The 13,901-nt window shown below is 41.6% G+C and overlaps 1 protein-coding gene across 1 annotated transcript in view; it reads right to left on the bottom strand.

The window, feature by feature from the left end:
- Positions 1 to 13,198, bottom strand: part of PTP4A2 (protein tyrosine phosphatase 4A2) — a 31,446-nt gene extending 18,248 nt beyond the window's left edge. Inside the window, exon 1 of the mRNA XM_055331752.1 lies at positions 12,821 to 13,198. The gene's annotated coding sequence lies outside the window, so the exon portion shown is untranslated. The remainder of the gene's footprint in view (positions 1 to 12,820) is intronic.
- Positions 13,199 to 13,901: the final 703 nt, after the last annotated feature.

Here is a 13,901-nt window from a genome sequence, read left to right on the forward strand (position 1 = left end):
GAGAGAGGCAGAGACATAGGCAGAGGGAGAAGCAGGCTCCCCATGGAAAGCCTGATGTGGGACTCAGATGTGAGACTCAATTCCCAGACCCAGGATCACGCCCTGAGCCGAAGGCAGACACTGAACCGCTGAGCCACCCAGGCATCCCTATAGAACCTTTTAAATGTTGAATTTAGGACATTCCTATTTCCTATGCAACATTTCCATTTTTAACCAAAGAGGTGACTTCACTGCAGTATTAGAAGAAATGGTTTGTGACAGAGAAATCCTTTTAAATCAAGAAGGGAGGGAAAAGAGAAAGAGCAAAAGGAATGAAGAAAGAGGCTGGAAGAACAAGCAAGCAGAGACCAACCAAGCTAAGATAGTGTACTACCAGTAAGACTAAGTCAGGAACACAACAGAGGCTACTTAAAAACTTTGAAGAGGTTTATGTTAGAGTTTAAATGTCCTGTGTTGATACTCTAGTGCTAACATCTAACCTCGATGAGAATCAAAAAACTCAAATGCATGAATACAACAACACTTAATCATTACATATTCTTAAAATGAAAAACTATGCTGACGTTAAAAAATAAAACAGATCTATATGAAATATGGAAAGCTGAGACACTGATAACTGAAAAGAGCACATGACAGTATGAACAGTACATATTGAAATATTTGAGAGTGCTACATTAGCTTTCAAACCCATCAACTATCTGGAAAGTTACAAAGAGGTAACTGGTTGTCGGGGTGAAGGTGCCTGGAGCTGAAGGCCAGAAGCATGATTTACTTTATCATAATACATACCTTTTGAAATGTTTTGTTTTTCCCATGTACATGTACTACCTCTTTTTTTTTTTTTTAATTCTAGGGTGATAAAGAACCCTACGATGATTTACAATTTAACCATGTTCTCAAAAGTGCTATAACCATAGGCTTATAAAGAGCCTTAAGAGAGCTCTGTCCCAGGCAGGCCCGTACCTACACAATTCCAGACAATTTTCTTCTTTGTTAAAGAAATTAAATTACTGAGTAAAATTCAGGTTCTTTTCTCGGATTTCCAATTCTAAATCAAACATATATATAGAGAACTTGAGGGCAAACCAAACTTATTAAGCATCCTTTTAAAAATCCTGTCAATCCTGCTTCTCTCTCTGCCTGTGTCTCTGACTCTCTTTCGCTCTCTCTGAATGAATGAATGAATGAATGAATAAATGAATGAATAAATAAATAAATCTTAAAAAGGGGGGGGGCAGCCCCCGTGGCGCAGCGGTTTAGCGCCGCCTGCCGCCCGGGGTGTGATCCTAGAGACCGGGGATTGAGTCCCACATCCAGCTCCCTGCATGGAGCCTGCTTCTCTCTCTGCCTGTGTCTCTGCCTCTCTTTCGCTCTCTGAATAAGTAAATAAATCTTTAAAAAAAATAATAAAAATAAAAATAAAATAAAAATCCTGTCAATCCACTCACATTGTTTTCTTTTTCTTTTTTTTTTTTAATTTTTAGTTATTTATGATAGTCGCACACAGAGAGAGAGAGAGAGAGAGAGAGAGGCAGAGACACAGGCAGAGGGAGAAGGAGAAGCAGGCTCCATGCAGGGAGCCCAACGTGAGACTCAATCCCGGGACTCCAGAATCATGTCCTGGGCCAAAGGCAGGTGCCCAAGCGCTGAGCCACCCAGGGATCCCCCCACATCACGTTTTCCACTGAGAAATCCTCTACTGAAGTAAATGATATAACTCTCTAATTTGATGGTTATGCCAGGATTCATCAAATTAAAACAGTACATTATAATATAAATGTACAATAAAGAAGTCTAGATCTAAGAAAAAAATATAAAAGCAAAGTTCTGGAAAAGCAAGCATACATTTACTGTTACTTTTCTTACCAGAAATTCTACAGGAAGTCATGCAAATTTAAGTCAGCTTGGTTTGTACAAACAGGCAACACGAAAGCATTATAGTGCATAAAGGCTAAAACCTTTATACAGTGCATATAGGCTAAAACCTTGCAACAATTTCTTCCTAAAACAAATTCATCTCACTTCAACAAGGACCCTGCACCTCTCTTAAGTATGAATAATCTGTCTACAGTTAAAAATTCTTAGGGACGCCTGGGTGGTTCAGCAGTTGAGTGCCTGCCTTCAGCCCAGGGTGTGATCCTGGAGTCCCAGGATCGAGTCCCACATCAGGCTCTTTCCATGGAGCCTGCCTCTCTGTGTATCTCTCATGAATAAATAAATAAAATCTTTTTAAAAAATTAATTCTTATGAAGAGTTAAGACATCTTCCTTACAATTTGGCTAATTAACAATTTATTAATAAATTTAACAATTTATTAATAATTCAAGTATTTATTAGACACATACTATGTGTCATAGTACTTTTTAAAAAGATTTTATTTGTTTATCTAACAGAGAGAAAGTACAAGCAAGGGGAGCAGCAGGCAGAGGGAAAGCCCAATGCAGCGCTCCATCCCAGGTCCTAGGATCATGACCTGAGCCAAAGGCACTCAACCAACTGAGCCACCCAGGTGCCCTGTGTTAGAGTTTAAAAGTGCAAGAGTAGTAAACAAAAATTCTTATCAGAGTGGATCTTTTACTTTAGAAGGCAGAAAAAGGCAAAATATGCCACTGTTATGGACAAAAATGCAAAGCAGGGGAATCTACAGTGCCAGAACGCAGAGGGCTTCCAATTTTAAATAAGGCTATCAGGTAAGGCCTCACTGAAAAAAGTGACATTTTATCCAAGACCTGGGGTTGTGAGCCAAACAGATATTTGAGGGAGCATTCTAGGCAAAGGGATTAGCTGTTGCAAAGGTTATGAGGTGGGGCCATGCTTGGAGTGTTCTAGGAACAGCAAGGGGGCCAGTGCTACCAGAGCAAAAGGGAATGGAATGAATAGGGTGTCAAAGAAATAAGAGAGCCTTACAGGCCAATGTAAGTATTTGGACTTTATTACAAGAAAAATGAGAAAGTTTCAATCAAGAGTGACAATTTATGTTTAAAAAGACCGCTTTCACTGCTATGTGGAGACAGATTATACAAGTAGTAAGAGTGGAAGCAGGGAGATCTGGTAAGAGGCATTGCTATAATCCAAGAGAAATAGCGTGGACCACAGTAGCAGCAGTAGACAGCGTAAGAACACATCAGTTTCAAGATACACTTTGGGATCCCTGGGTGGCGCAGCAGTTTGGCGCCTGCCTTTGGCCCAGGGCGTGATCCTGGAGACCCGGGATCGAATCCCACGTCGGGCTCCCGATGCATAGAGCCTGTTTCTCCCTCTGCCTATGTCTCTGCCTCTCTCTCTCTCTCTGTGTGACTATCATAAAAAAAAAAAAAAAAAAAAAAAAGATACACTTTAAGATAGATCTGTCCACAGACTGGATGTGAGGTCTATGAAAAAAGAGCTAAGGCCCTGAGTAACAGCAAGAACTAACAGAAACCTAACTTAATATTCTGAGACTATTCAAACAACAAACCATAAAATCATCACACTATAAAGGAAGAAAAACAGAGAAATTCATCCATAAAGTACTACTGTATCTACTGCATTCTGACCATTTGGGAAAAAAAGGTATCTTAAGGACTTGTTCATTAAATAGAACTTAACTTTGCTAATTAGTTTTCTAGTTAACTGGTCTCAAACTAAAATTATACACCTCTTTGATAAATCTACTCCCATCTCATCAGAGCCTTATAGAAATAATAGTTCTACTTTCTCTGCTACTTATCTTTGTTCATCCCTCTGTGGTTGCATTTATCAAACTAAAATTGTATACAATTCAAATTAATGTTAGTTGCCGTCCCCTACTATACAGACCCGGGGAGCTGATAAGGAAAAGAGGTATCATTAAATTCTACACAAATTGGAATCCAAAATATCTGTAAACAAGCTAAAAATAGCTTCTTTACTGCTAAAAAAAAAAGTTTCATAGTTACTCTCTTGGTTATTCCCACTTTTCCACTTCCTCATTTAAAGAGGGAACTTGAGAATCAAGTTCCAGTACAGAAATCAATAATCACTTAGGTAAAAAGAAATTATGACCTTGATGGTGGGAAAATATCTTAACATTTCAGAACCAGCATGAGATACATGGCCTGCCACTCAGAAAGGAAAGCAATTAACCAACAATCGCACCTGCTTCTGAGAACAGTAACCGTTATTTACTGAAGTCTTGTGGGCCCTGTTCCCACTCAAACGAAAAGGGAGTGGTTTTCAAATTTGTATGTACCCTAGTGATTAGAAGTACTTGTCATTTTCTAGAAATTCCTACCCTCTACAAATAACTCTGAGACAAAAATTATATTAAATATTTTCATGTCATACTCGAAAATATTTAGTTTTCAATTCTGTACTGTTCCTCTAAAGATTAGCAAATTCTCCAGCTGAATTCATTGTCCGAAAATGTTTTTCCTTCTATAAATAAAATTTAAATGGAAGGAACAGGACTATAGCCAATTTTCACTTTTTCTAAAAAATTATTTGAATACCAGTAATATTAAAAATCCTACCAGCACAATTCTAATATTGGGTATTATTGATTTCAGTGAATCTTTTACAAATTAAGCTAAAAAGCTCTATTACACAGGCAGAGGGAGAAGCAGGCTCCATGCACCGGGAGCCCGACGTGGGATTCGATCCCGGGTCTCCAGGATCGCGCCCTGGGCCAAAGGCAGGCGCTAAACCGCTGCGCCACCCAGGGATCCCTAAAAAGCTCTATTAAATTGATTCTATTCATTCACACTTTTCACTTCCAGGCAAAGGTATCATGGCTATCCTCTTCGCGGACTTTATGCTTAAAGATTTTAGTTTATGTGCACTTTAAGATTCCCAAGCCTCTTTTTTATAAAGTTTAAGCATATTATTTTCCTAAATAACTGTGGTAATCTCCCTTATACAATAAAAAGTAACTCAAATTCAGCAGCATTCCCATATAATTAAATTCTAATATTTGTTTTCTTCTTTTCTTACATCCTTCTTTTAACCTCAAAAGACTAAGTAATTTTCCTGGAGAACAATTTAAGTCTTAACCATTTTAATTTAGTTTCCAACATTAATATACATTAACCCAGAAACAGTGAATTGATTATTTCACTAATAAAGAAATGTATTTGAGATTCTGAACTCCAATTGTAAAAAAGCAAATTCAGTAGTGAAAATCAAGGAAGGAAGGAAGGAAGGAAGGAAGGAAGGAAGGAAGGAAGGAAGGAAGGAAGGAAGGAAGGAAGGAGAAAGAGAGAGAGAGAGAGAGAGAAAGAAAGAAAGAAAGAAAGAAAGAAAGAAAGAAAGAAAGAAAGAAAGAAAGAAAGAAAGAAAGAAAGAAAAAGAAAGAAAACTGGAGGGGGGAGAAAATCCAAAGGGACACCTGGATTCATCCTGTCAACACCACTTGAATATTTTCTGAGCTATATCAGGACAGTTAGAATGACTGTAACAGCTGTGAGTTCCTGAGGTTGCAAAATAGATACTTGGGAAAAGGTTATTTGAATCACCTTTCAAAATAACCTACAGCACAGGAGCAGCATGCAAAGTAAGAACTTCCAGGCTATTGTTAGCATTATTTAAAATACAAGTTTTAGAGCTGAGCAGTTTATGGGTCAGCTTAACTCTTTCATTTCCCCATTTTGTCAAATGCATTGAGCATTATTTAAAGGTCTTATTCAAATATTCACCACCAATAAGAAGAGAAGGAAGCTCACTATGTACAGGATACAGAATAAAAACATTCCAAATTACATCTTGTCAGCATAAATTCTTTTGTTTGAGCCCCTGAAATTTTTCTGCTGTTAGGGCAGTTTGGTCCAAGTTTCCCCTAAAACCAGTTAAGTTACACTTCACTTCCTCTCCTAAACTTGCATTTTATAAATCACATTGTACTTCACAGCCATCTCTCTATGTACTGAGAATAATACAAGATAAACAGACAAGAACCCAAATCATTCTATTTGGAGCTTCTGATGGCTTCTTAAAATATACTTTCTTCCCACTAATTGTCCAATAATGGCTTGATGTTTATTTTCATAAAACACAACATTTGCAATCTTTAAAAAAACATACAGTGAAAGCAGTTGTTTCACATTAAAACACGAAAGTAAAAATGGTGAAATACTTCTATAATGCCATGTCAAGGGATTATTATTCTTTGCTCACCAGCTTAGTTCAACATGGATCCACCTTCCTTCTCTTCCCACTTAACCGCAAAATTTAATCTCCTGTTCTCTTCCTCCAAATGCTTACTGAGACGGCGGACAATATACCACCTCTGAATAATACTAAAATGCAGCATATCCAATCTTACAACATGCATTTGTGGAGCTCTTTGTGCATACCATACAAACACTATCGAGGATTAAGATAGTAGAATCCAGGTGGATGAAAAACATTTTATAAAGGACATTAAAATTTCATATTAATGCTATATACTTTGAAGACCCAAAGTATGAATAGAATGGAGTAGGATTAATTAAGACTTCTGAGGAAAGGTAAAACTTTTATGACAAGATTGTACCATCAGTGAAGGGCCATGGTAACATGATTGAGAAAGGACTCTTTGGTTAGGTAAGTCTAGGAGGCTTTGACCATGCTGAGAATTTCAAACCAATTCAAATGCAATAAAAGCTCTTAGGAATTTAAAAGTATGAGCAGCAGTAGGCAACTCTTTGCTCAATGAGAAGAAACAAACAGGCCACGTTGGTGCACATCTTATGATCTACGGAGTAGCTTCATAATTAACAAACTTCACAAAAACAGACAACTTACTAATTCCTATGGCATAGGTGAATTATTTTTCCTACTAAACATATAGGAGTTTAAATTCTACTTGCTGATAACCTCCAACTAAAGATCTCAGTTCATCAGAGAAACAATTTAGGTTATAGTCTATGACTTAAAATTTGAAGTGATTTTCATCGAGAAAGATCTAAATTATTTGAATAATTTAAACCAATCACCAAAAGGAAACTTGTTTGTAACTACACGTGTGGAATGAAGAATAATGTCACTATAGTCTATTGTTTCTCCATCATATCCTTCTCAATTTGCTGACAAATCCTACCGATGACTCATATCCTTCTGCACTAACCAGTCACTCTGTTCCCTCATGATAGGCTTTTCACTAATAATGGAAAGTAGAAAACACATCAATTTGTTTTCCTACTAAAAACAGTAAGTATCAACATATGTATATAAATCCAATTTATGGATACTGTGATGATACAATCTAGTGAATGTCTCCTGTAAAAGACTGAAAAAAAAAAAAACCTTATGCTCAAATATCAACTAAAACTAAAGGACTACAAGAAAGCAGACTGATTGTGAATTTGAATTCTTGTCAAACGATACATTAGTTAAGAGCCAACATTTTTGACCACTGCAGAAATAAAAACACAAAGCAATTTATCTGATCTGCTAAAGCAAATATATCATGTGTGCATTTTATGCCAAAAGAATTAACATTTTCTGAGAAGAATGAAATTTCAACCCAAAAATACTATGAAAGGAATTAAATTTCTCTAAAGGTAAAGACCATTCTTATCGTCAAAATATTTTTTCAAAACAGGCTCAACTAGCAAAGAAAGGGTCGTAGAAAAGCTTAAACTTCTCTGCAGTTTCAAAAGGCAATGTTGTGCAATGTAAATATACATTCAAATGATGAGATTTAGTTTCTAGGCCACTTAAAATGGAGTGGATGCTGTGTTACAGAACCTATGGGTATAAGAAATCAGTGCAGGAAAACAAAAAACATTTGCATTAAAATCACATAAAAACTGTCGGTATAATCTGTCAACTCCTCATAGTCTTTTTTCTAGAAAAGTTTTTTGTTGTTGTTGTTTTTTTAAGATTTTCTTTATTCATGAGAGTCACAGAGAGAGAGAGAGAGAGAGAGAGAGAGGCAGAGACACAGGCGGAGGAAGAAGCAGGCTCCATGCAGGGAGCCCGATGTGGGGCTTGATCCCGGGGCTCCAGGATCACGACCTGAGGCAAAGGCAGAAGCTCAACCACTGAGCCACCCAGGCACCCCCAGGAAAGATTTTGTACCCTGTCAGTCTATGTTGATTGAACAGATAGTTCGGGGGGGGGGGGGGGGGAGGGCCATTTTCTCACCTGGGTCCTGGTAACTCCACAGGGTAACTGTGGAAAATGGACAGAGCCTGCAATGCTGTGTAGCTTCTTTCTCAGAAGGGCTAGAGTAGTGATAGTTTCTGGTTTAGCTTAGACCTCTACAACTCCAAGGAGCAAAAAACAAAACAAAACAAAACAAAACATATAATATCTACTTGAGCGCTACACCAAGCAATCCTATAGGGCTGCAAGTCCCAAGAGAGTGGTCAGGAAGTCAAGGAAGCTAGAGAATGTGGTTCAGGCAATAAAACAAAAGATAACCAGAGAAAGCTACAGACACTTCTATACATACACTACCCCTAAAGATGAAAATGGATAAAAGGCTCTTCTAACATTCCAGATTAACAGGCTCAAATCACCATTTCCCAAAAAAGTTGTAACTGCTGGTATCCATTGTTCACTAACAAACCCAAGGTACAAAATTATGTGAGGGTAGCCCCGGTGGCGCAGCGGTTTAGCGCCGCCAGCAGCCCGGGGCATGATCCTGGAGACCCGGGATCGAGTCCCACGTCAGGCTCTCTGTGTGGTGCCTGCTTCTTCCTCTGCCTGTGTCTCTGCCTCTCTCTCTCTCTCTGTCTCTATGAATAAATAAAATAAAAAAATCTTTTAAAAAAAATTATGTGGGGATCCCTGGGTGGCGCAGCGGTTTGGCGCCTGCCTTTGGCCCAGGGCGCGATCCTGGAGACCCGAGATCGAATCCCACGTCGGGTTCCCGGTGCATGGAGCCTGCTTCTCCCTCTGCCTGTGTCTCTGCCTCTCTCTCTCTCTCTCTCTCTATCATAAATAAATTAAAAAATTTAAAAAAAAATTTAAAAAAATGTTAATTGTAGTATTACAGACTCTCACTTTATGTGAATTGTAGTATTACAGACTCTCACTTTATAAATTTAGAGAATAATCATCATTTCTATATAACCCAACTAGTATCTCAAGAAACATCTCAAAGCAGCAACATACCCCCACAAAAAAGGATCCAAGTAACTTTAGTATCGTTTTAAAAAAAAACCTAAAAACTAAATTTCAAACAAAAAAGGCCAACTTTAGAATATCCACTTAATTCCTATATAATAACCAGAGTTAACTAAAAAATGAAGTTTAGCAAGAGATTTAAAAGTACCTTAAGCCTCAAGGGGAAACTTTTTTCATCCACTGCCATCTATTTACTGATATTTTTAACTTAGATTTCAAAATCTGGAATTCAACAATTGATTCTATAAATCAATCTCCTTATCTGTACAAATGAAAGTGCCACTTATTCAAAGGATTATTATGAACTTTAATTAAGTAAGATGATTTATGATTCAGCATAATAAAATTCTCAAGAAGGGAATGTTGAAACCTGAAACATCATGTTTGACTTCTTCAAGATCTCTACTACGGCCCTACTCAATAAACATAACTAAGTCTACCGTGTTAAAATTACGGATCTTGATTTCCAGTTACTCAAAGTTTTTAAAAATCCCCAACCTCTCTAAGTAATATAGCTGATTATATAGCATTTGAAGAAATTGAGTTAACTTGGGTTTCACTCTCACTTAAGTTTTACTCTTCCAAGAGCAACAGCTAAAAATTTATGTACTGTTCTTGTGCATCTTATTTGTAAGATGCAGTAAGAGGCTTCACTGATTACTAATCCCACATTCCAACAAAAAGGAACAGTACAAACCCTGTTAAATAAACTACTAAATTTAAACTCTATGTGTCAAAAATCATAGTTCTATAACTACTGCATACAAAAATGCCACGTTTAAAAGACAAAATGTTAAATAAATAGAATAGAGTTAAATCTTAAAAATATTTTATCTTGTTTCACACAAATGTCTTTTCAAGGAAATATAAATATGTGACTTTCAAACTTTTTAAGAAAGTTATATGCAAAAGCATTCAAACGTTTACTCTTCCCCAGTGCCACCAAAGTTCAATGATGTTGTAAATGGTTTCTGCTTATAAATTTAGTTAGTTCAAATTAAATATTACTTGACTGACTCATGGAGGGAGTGGTTTGACTTTTGCTGTTCTGAGTCAGAAGAGACCGAGTTCAGCAATTCTAAACAATTTTTCATTTGTATAGGTGTCCTAAATGCTAGCTTTTTCCAGTTACCAAATATAACAAACTGTTGCCTTAGTAGAAAGATCTTAGTGGTAATATTTTGAATCTGTAGTTCAATTTATAATTAACAAAGTGCTTCCACATATATTTTCTTATTTGATCTTCACAATCTCCTGAGTTAAATATCTCATACAGCTGAACAGAGACTTTCACATAGGAGTGACAACTTCTAGTTGACTCTTAGCGCCAATAAATGCCCCAATAAATACACTCTTTCTCTCCCCCAAAATAAAAAACATAAAAGGCTGCTGGGTTTCTTTAATCAGACTTTCCTCTCCCAGACATATCCCAGGTGCCTCATAAAAACTATGTCTCAAAGCACACACCCTGGGGCCCCAAGAGTTTCAAGGCAGAATCTCCACCCACATAAAAGCCTAGCTTAGGCCCCAAAGAGCCTCAAGTCAGCATCTCCTAAATGATCCCCTTGCCTTCAGCCATCTAGTCTTCTGCATTAAATTCAACACTTCTCATCTGTACAAGCTGCTAGGTCACTGTGTGGTTGAGAAACCTCAAAGTGAGACAACCTATTGAGAGGGTGGTAATGGTGTAGTGGAAAAACCAAGGATTTAGGAGTCAGAAAGACCTGGGTTTTTAATCCAGCTCCAATTCTTATTATCTTGTGACCTAGGACAAGTTACTTAACTTCTTTGAGTCTTTAGATCTCTTCATCTCATCACTATAAATCATCGAGGGCTCATCACTGTATCGCAAGTGCCTAGCAAATAGAAACCACTCAGTATGTGCCAAATAAATGCAACCATCTTTATAGTAACTGAGAATTAAGTGAGGAGTGTGTAAAAATACCTGGTACACAGTAGACCCTTAATACTAATTAATCCAATCTCCCACTAAATATTAGTTAACAATACTATTTACTATTTCTGAAAGCACAAAGCATGCTAGTGATGAAAAAAAAAGGACACTCTAGAAAAACAATTTCTGACTCCTAATTACACACTGATGTTCTGGCCTATAATTCTATGAGGTCTACTATTAAAAGGACTACCATACTCTTTGCTTATCCTATTGAAAGACTTCCAATTTCTGAGAAACTTCTCATCATTAAAGTGTAAAATCGGTATCAAGGTACTCTTATCAACAACCCCTACTTCCACAACACAAGAATCTGGCAAAAGTCTGTAACAATGTCCATTTACTATCCAGTATGAAACAATTTTTAAAATGTCAAGATTAGAATATGGGCAAACAACTTCTCACCATCTTCACCAACACAATGGCACGCTGGCAAGTGATTCTGAAGCCTTAAAAATGTGTCATTCTGTAGCCTTCATTTCCTTTTGCACACTGAACAAGGCATAACTTCACTCACTTCCTGTCTGAAATTACTCTGTAATACAGAGCATGGCAGCAAATAACTACCATATTCTAATCCAGCAGCAGTTGTAGTTTAGTAATTCCAAACAGACAAGCATGCCTACAGTAGTGGTGCTACAACTGTTAAGACACTTTATATGCTTCTTGACAAACTCCAGGGAATAATATACTAGCCTCTGGTTGTTCTTCATCATCCGTGCTACATTTTTTTTTTCTTAAAAGATTTCTCCAGAAGAGTAAAGAGCCAAAAGCCTAATAAAAATTTTTCCCACTTATGCAACGATAAAATACCTTTCGCCTGAAAAACTAGCAGTACTTTACAAAACAGCCTATGCTTCTGAACACTCGGAAGGCAAAAGCCTAGGACCCTGGGCAATAATACGCAAGACTGTTTTAGTTAGCTCTCAGAGCGCCAGACTAGGATGGGATGGCGACCATGTCCTTGACAAATTCAGAAATTTATATCGATGTCACAAAGCATTTACCCCTCCACACACACACACACACACACACACACACACACACACACCAAAAAAGCAGGACTTTTCTTTTAAAAAATCCCAGAGCCAGAGGACGATAGTGCTACTGGAAGAGATTCCTACACCGTTTTCTCACAGTGGAACCCAAGAACTGAGGGCCAGGACGCTCCTGGAAAAGAAGCAGGGTTCACCATCGCCACACACGGCGCCCACGACCTCTGAGAGCCTCCAGGGCGCCCGCTCACACACTGGACAATCCCAGGCACACCCTTCCACGCTCCCTCAGCTGCCATTCATCCTCTCCCCGGCCTCCCTCCTCACACCGCACTCAGGTTCCCCACACACTCTCCCCCGCTCTACCCCCTACACTCGCCGCCCTCCCTCTCCCACCTCCTCACTCTCCCCCTTGACCCCTCGCGCCCCCGCGCACTGCCCCCCACGCCCCCGGACACGGCCCCCAAGTCGCTCAGCCACACTCCCCGCCCCGACTCCGTCTTCCCTCAGCGCACACGCACACCCAGCCCTCTCCCCAACTCACACCGTCCCCCCTCACGCACGCACATTCCCTCCCGACACTCCACATTCTTCCACACGCACCGTTCCCCCTTCCTCACCCACCCTCGCTCTCCACGCTTCCCGGCCGCACTCCCCCGCCCCCGGCCCGGCCCGGCCCGGCCCGGCCCTCCTTCCGGGGACGTGTCTCGGGCCTGCACTAATGGCTGCGGCGCCTCCCGCCCTCCCCTTCCCCGAGGCCCCGGGAGCCGGAGCGGGGGCCGCCCGGGAGGAGCGCACTCACGCTGGCGAGCTGGGGACTGGGCATTGAAGTCCGGCGGCGGCGGGAGCGAGGAGGCGCCTCTCTCCTCAGTCACCTCGGCGGCGGCGGCGGCGGCGGTAGCGGTGGCGGCGGCGGCGACGACTCCCCCCCAGCCTCGGCGCGCGACACCCGGCCTGGCCCGGCGGCGGCGGCGGCGCGTGTCCACGAGTCCGTCTTGCTGCTGCTGCTGCGGCCGCCGCTGCGTCTCCTGCTGCCGCCGCTGGCCCCGCTGCCGCCGCTGCCCTGTGGCGTCGCCTCGCGCCGTACCCGGCCGCCGCTGCCGCTCCAGCCGCTACCGGACGGACGACGGTTACAGCCCGGCCGATCGCGCCGCCGCCACCACCGCTGCGCGCGCAGCCGGAACCAGCTCCCGCCACCGCCCCTCAGGGGGCGCTGCGGGGCGCGGCGCGCACGCCCACTGGCCCGCCCCCCGCGCCCGCTGACTGGCTGGCGGGCCGGCTCGCGGGGCGGTTGGGCCCGCCCACCTGCCCCGCGGGGCTGTGACCCACTGCCCTCGGCGCCTCCCCCGCTCCGCCTCGTGGTTCGTTCCTCTCCGCACTCCCGGCTGCGGAAGGCGCGTCCATGTGACCGGGGAGGGGGGGCCGGTACGTGGCCAGGGGAGTCGTTCGCCCACGGCGCGGCCTCCGCATCCGCACCTGGGCAGAGGCGAGACCCGGCGGCCGCGCTGTGACCTGCAAAGTCGAAGGGCTTTTTCCCGCATCCCGAGCCGGCAGGCCTGGGGCCAGACCCTGATGGGATGGGGCGGCCACCCAGCCCTTTGCTCGGGGATTTCCAACTCTGAAGTGACAACCGGGACAGCTCAGCTCTTGGCTGCCCTTCTTCGAGGCCCCAAATAAATAGCGTGCGTGTCTGCAGTTCTGCAATTGCGAAGATGTTTCTGCGCCTCTCCTTGTCCCATCCCCGCGCGACACATACACAAACACACACACACTCACATACACACACCCCAAAGAACCCTTCCTGACAGACCAGAATTCAAACTTCCGGGACGTAGCATCTTGGGCAAGTTATTTCCTCTCTCTGAGTGCTCTCAACTATTAAA

This window comes from Nyctereutes procyonoides, unplaced genomic scaffold (genome assembly GCF_905146905.1).
Source record: "Nyctereutes procyonoides isolate TBG_1078 unplaced genomic scaffold, NYPRO_anot_genome, whole genome shotgun sequence".
Taxonomy (NCBI): Eukaryota; Metazoa; Chordata; class Mammalia; order Carnivora; family Canidae; genus Nyctereutes; species Nyctereutes procyonoides.